Source organism: Echinops telfairi, unplaced genomic scaffold (genome assembly GCF_000313985.2).
Source record: "Echinops telfairi isolate 266 unplaced genomic scaffold, ASM31398v2 ScPeMD7_7457;HRSCAF=8495, whole genome shotgun sequence".
In the NCBI taxonomy this organism is placed as follows: domain Eukaryota; kingdom Metazoa; phylum Chordata; class Mammalia; order Afrosoricida; family Tenrecidae; genus Echinops; species Echinops telfairi.
This window is the reverse complement of record NW_022111357.1, coordinates 45,340,854-45,346,080: the sequence shown is the minus strand read 5'-3', so window position 1 is coordinate 45,346,080 and position 5,227 is coordinate 45,340,854.

The following is a 5,227-nucleotide window of genomic DNA, read 5'->3' as shown; positions in this document are numbered from 1 at the left end:
GTGGCTTTGGCGCGGGCCCCGGCCCCGAACGCCCGAGCAGGTGAGAGCCGGGCCCCGCAGAGTCGGCCTGCACCTGCCATGTGGCGCGGGGGCACCTGTAGGGGCTGTAGGGGATCCTGAGGGGCTGAGGAGTGGCTCGAGCATGATCGAGGGTCCGCCGTGGGATGGCGAGCTTAGGGGGACTCGGGACACGGGGAGGGCCGAGGGGCCGTGACGGGCGCGAAGGGACCCGGGGCGGCCGGACCTTGAAGCATCTGTTGTCCGGACTAGGAAGCTGCGGGGCGCCTGTGGCCTGGAGGAGCCTGGGAGGACCAGGGCCCGGGGTGGGGGTGAGACAGGGGCCTGAGAGGGCCGTGGACAGTACGAGAGTGGTGAGGGTCTGTGGGAAGCCTAAGGGACTTGGAGGGACTGAGGCCCAGAGGGTGCTGCTGGAGGACCCCTAGCAGGTGAAATGTCCTCCTGGGTGGACGAGACCAGGCAGAGGCGAGGAATGGGGAAGGGGGTGCTGAAAGGAAAGCCTGACAGAGGCCTGAGGGGGAGGGGGCTTGGTGGCCTGGGAAGAACTTCAAGAGCTTCTGATGGGCAGGGGTCAGCCTGAGGTGGGGCTGAGCGGGCACTGAGGGATGGAGACCCTGAGGCTGGTAAAGAGAGGGTCCCAGGGACCCTGAGGGGCTGGGGTGGTTTGAGGTAGCCGGAGGCTGGTTAGCAAGTCCAGCGAGTCCGAAAAAGATCCTCCCTTGGCTCTTCGGCCCATCCCAGTGGGTCGCACCCTTTTGAGCTAAAGGACTTGATGTAAGATCTTCCTGTCAGACCAACTGGGAGAATTCACCCTCTTTGGCCCCAGAATTGGCCTAAAAACTGTTGACATACACTCGGATGTTTTTGTGACATGTACACAGGAGTTTCTGGGGGGTTCACGCAGGAGCAGAGCACCTGCCTCAGGGAGCATGACCTCCCTGCGTTTCCCCGTCGGGCAAGGGCAGCATGACTCAGACTCTGGCATGCAGGCCCCCTGGCTGGCAGAGAGGGCATTCGCTGTCCCTGGCAGGGGTACCTCTATACACGATCACCCCGGCCAGGGTGGGGTGCATTAGCCTGTCCCCAGGAGATGTTCATTTGGCCTACGGCGGAGACACGGGGTAGCTCTGAGGGCCCTGGCACGCGAGTGGGGCTTTGTAGTACAGACAGAAATGTTGGGGGACGGTTGGGTCCCAAGGAGGAGGAGGAAAGTGGGTGTGAGGCTGAGTGGGTGTGAGGATGGAGGCAGGAGCTGCTTCTGGTCTCTTGGAGGGTGTAGGGAGTCTGGGAGGTATGTGGCCAGGAGAGAGACCCGCCTGGCTTCAGACAGGATAGAGCAGGGTAGGGCCTGAGGATCCTGGGAGGCATTGGGTTGGGGATAGGATGGTGAGGAAGGGGCTGGTGAGAGACGGGGCAGTGGACACTCGGCCCCTGCCATGGAGTCACCTGGGCCAGGGTGCTTTTTTCTTTCCTTTTTACTTGACCAGGTTTGCTGAAGACTAATCACACAGCCTAAATCACTAATCACTAACACACCCAAGTACTAATCAGACCACACAGCCCCTGGGTAGTTAACTGGGCAGCTCATTGAGTTCTGATATACCACAGGCTGTGCTTATATCCCCTAAAGCAGTGGTTCTCAACCTTCCTAATGCCTCGACCCTTTAATACAGTTCCTCATGTGGGGACCCCCCCACCCCAACCATAAAATTATTTTCATTGCTACCTCATCACTGTTATTTTGCTGCTGTTATGAATCGGGCGACCACTGTAAAAGGGTCATTCGACCCCCAAAGGGGTCAGGCATGACCCAGGTAGAGAACCGCTGCCCTAAAAGAAACCAAGGTTTATTTTATTTTATTTTTTAAGGACATTCCAGCCCTGTAGAAAGTCCCCTGAAGCTCATCCACAGTCCATTCTACTCCCACGTCTGGCCCCAGGCATATCCCTGATTGCTTTATTTTTTTTTTCTAGAAGTTTCATGTGTGTTAAAGTCCCGTTGTCTGTGGTAACCTATAAAGTTATGGGGAATTCTGAATTAGGGGACATGGGACTCTTGCTCCAAGGAGCCCTAGTGGCGCTGGATAAGCATTGGACTGCCCCTCAGGATTGCTGGTTCAAACCCACCAGCTGCCCCATGGGACAAAGATGAGGCTACCTGCTCCTGTACCTTGGAACCCTATGTAGGGTCACTGTTAATTCGAATGGACTCAGATGGCAGTGGGTCTGGAACCACTGCTCCAAGGGAAATACAGGGCTAAATTCTTAGGATCTTCTGGTCACAACATTTTGGTCACCAAATCAATGTCAACCTTTATGTGTGTTTCTGCCTAAAGCCACTTTATTTAATAGATGGGGCAGCGATGGCTCTGTAGTAGATTTTGCACCGTCTGTGAGAAGGGCCCACGTTCGATTCCCAGCCACTTCACCTCACGAGCAGCTACCACTCCGTCTGTCCATGGAGGCTCGTGTGTTCCTATGATGGGGAACAGGTTTCAGCCCTGCCTAGACTTAGACTAGGAAGAAAGTCCTGGTGGTCACTTTGCAGAAGCCAGCCCCTGAAAAGCCCATGGATCACAATGGGCCAGTCTGGCAACCAATCGTGGGGCCGGTGCAGGCTCCAGAGGCACTTCCTTTCGTTGTGCGTGCGGTTGCCGTGAGTTGGGGACAGTCCTGATGGCAGCTGACAATGACATTCCGCATGTACTGTGACGCACGAACACAGGGCTCACTGCCAGTGGCACCCTACCTCCCGTCTGAATGACGCTCATCAAACATGGCCTTTTCTCTGAAATCTGCCTTGCACTTAGGAATACTGGCAGCGCGTCACTTCTGCATTTGGGGCCACTTTAAATAGCAAAATCACCAGGAAAAAAGCACAAAGGTGTGTGTGTGGGGGGAAGTCACAAAATGAGCGGAACCAAGAAGGCGGAGCGTGGCCGTGTTCCTCCAGAGCTCAGAATGTGCGTCACCTGACTCACTTTTCACTGCTCCCCGCAGGGCCGCAGGACTGTCATGTATATTGATGGAGGGGTTGTAAATATCTTTAGTGAAGCAGGTGAATTTACGACAAGTGAATCTGTGTATGGGGAGGCTTGATCGTAAATGGGATTGGGCTTCAGTGTCTGCTTCTTTCCCATCCAACTGGTGTGCGTGTGTGTGAAGTTCACAAATACAGTTGCGAGGCTGGGAGTATCAGAGCTTGTTCCTTTGTGTGGCTCAGTGGTCCAAATGGAAATGGCGTGGGGGCCGCATCTGACCTCCTGCTCCCCGGGCTGATTGTCACAGGCCGAGGTCAGACATCCTGCAACCACCCCTCCCAAGGACTGCTTCTCCGCGAGTCCCAGAATTCATTGCAGCGGCTACACTGAACTCACAGACAAAGCTCATGATTGTGGGGTTTATCAGAGACGTTAACAAGTTACAAATCAGGTCAGAAAGGGCTCAAGTAGAAAGAAAATGTTTGGGAAATGTTGATGGCAACATATGTACAAGTGTGCTTAATGCCCTTGAAGGATGGATTGTCGTAAGATTTGTAAGAGCCCGCCCCCCACTAAAATGATTAAAAAGAAAGAAGGAACGGTAAAGACATGCTGAGGACATTGTTATCTAATCAGGACGGGTTCTTCTTCGCTGTGCTCAGAGGCAGCCCTCTCTCTGCCCTCAGCCTCTGTCCTGCTTGGGCCGTGTCGCTGTTTGTGCCGGCTGCTTCATAACGACCTTCTGTACAACAGGATGAAACGCTGCCTGGTCCTGCGCCAGCCTCACGTTTTGTTCCCAGGCTCGAGGCCATCGCAGCAGCCAGTGTGTCGATCCCCGGCCTTGAGGGTCTTTCTTTTATCTGCTGCTCCTCTGTTTTACCAAGCACGCCATTCTTTTCCAGGGATGAGTCTCTCCCGCAACATGCCCAAAGTACTGAGATGAAGTCTCTCCGTTCTTGCTGCTGAGGAGCATTCTGGTTGTCCTTCTTCCCAGACAGATTTGTCTGTTCTCTTGGCAGTCCATGGTACTTTCAATATTCTTCTCCAGCACCATAATTCAGATGCATCAATTATTTTTCAGTCTCCCTTATCTAATGTCCAACTGTCACATGCATATGAGACAAACTGATAACACCACGGCTTGTGTTGGCACACTTCAGTCTTCAAAGTGCCATCCTTGCTTTTCAACACTTTAAGGAGAACTTGTGCAGTAGGTTTACCCAATGCGATATATTCTTTGCTCTCTTGACTGCTTCATGAGCATTCATTGTGGGCACAGGCAAGCCAAGAGTCTCGACAGCTTCCTTCTTTTCGTCGTTGGTGATGATGTTTGTTACCTGGTGGCCCAGTTGGTAGAACTTGGGCCTTCTTTACATTGAGGTGTCATCCACACTGAAGGTTGCGATCTTGATCTTCATCAGCAAGTGCTGTCAGTCCTCTTCACTTTCAGCAAGCAAGGGTTGTGTCATCTGCATGTTGAAGGATGGTAATAAACATTCCTGCAATCCCGATGCTGCCTTGCTCTTTTTCAATTCAGCTTCTCTGATACTTTGCTCAGCATACAGAGTGAATAAATGCAGTGAGAGGCTACAACCCTGTCACACACCTTTCCTGATTTTAAACCATGTGATATTCCCTTATTCTGTTTGTACAACTGCTTCTTGATCCACATACAGGTTCAGCAAGAGCACAATCGAGTATTCTGGAAGTCCTGTTCTTTTCAAGGCTGTCCGTAGTAGGTTTGATCCACACAGTAATGCCTTTGCATAGTCAATAAAACACAAGTAAGCCTCTTTCTGATATGGATATCCCTTGCTCCAGGTCCTCTTCTGAATCTGGCCTGAATTTCTGGCAGACCCCTGTCAATGTGCTGCGGCAACCATTGTAGGGTCTTCAGCAAAGTTTTACTTGCCTGTGATATTCATGAGATGGTTCTATAATGTGTGCCTTCTGTTGGGACACCTTTCTTTGGAATGGGTACAGATGTGGATCTCTTCCAGTCAGTTGGCCACGGAGCTATCTTCCAAATTTCTTGGCAAAGGTGAGTGCTTCTGGTGCTTCACCGACTTGTTGAAACATTGCAATGGGCACTCCATCCATTTCTGGCGCCTTGTTTTCGGTGCAGCTCGGACTTCTTCCTTCAGCACCATTGGTTCTTGCACCTGTGCGGCCTCTTGAGAGGGTGGACGTTGATCTGTTTTGGTACAGTGGCGCTGTGTACTCCTTCC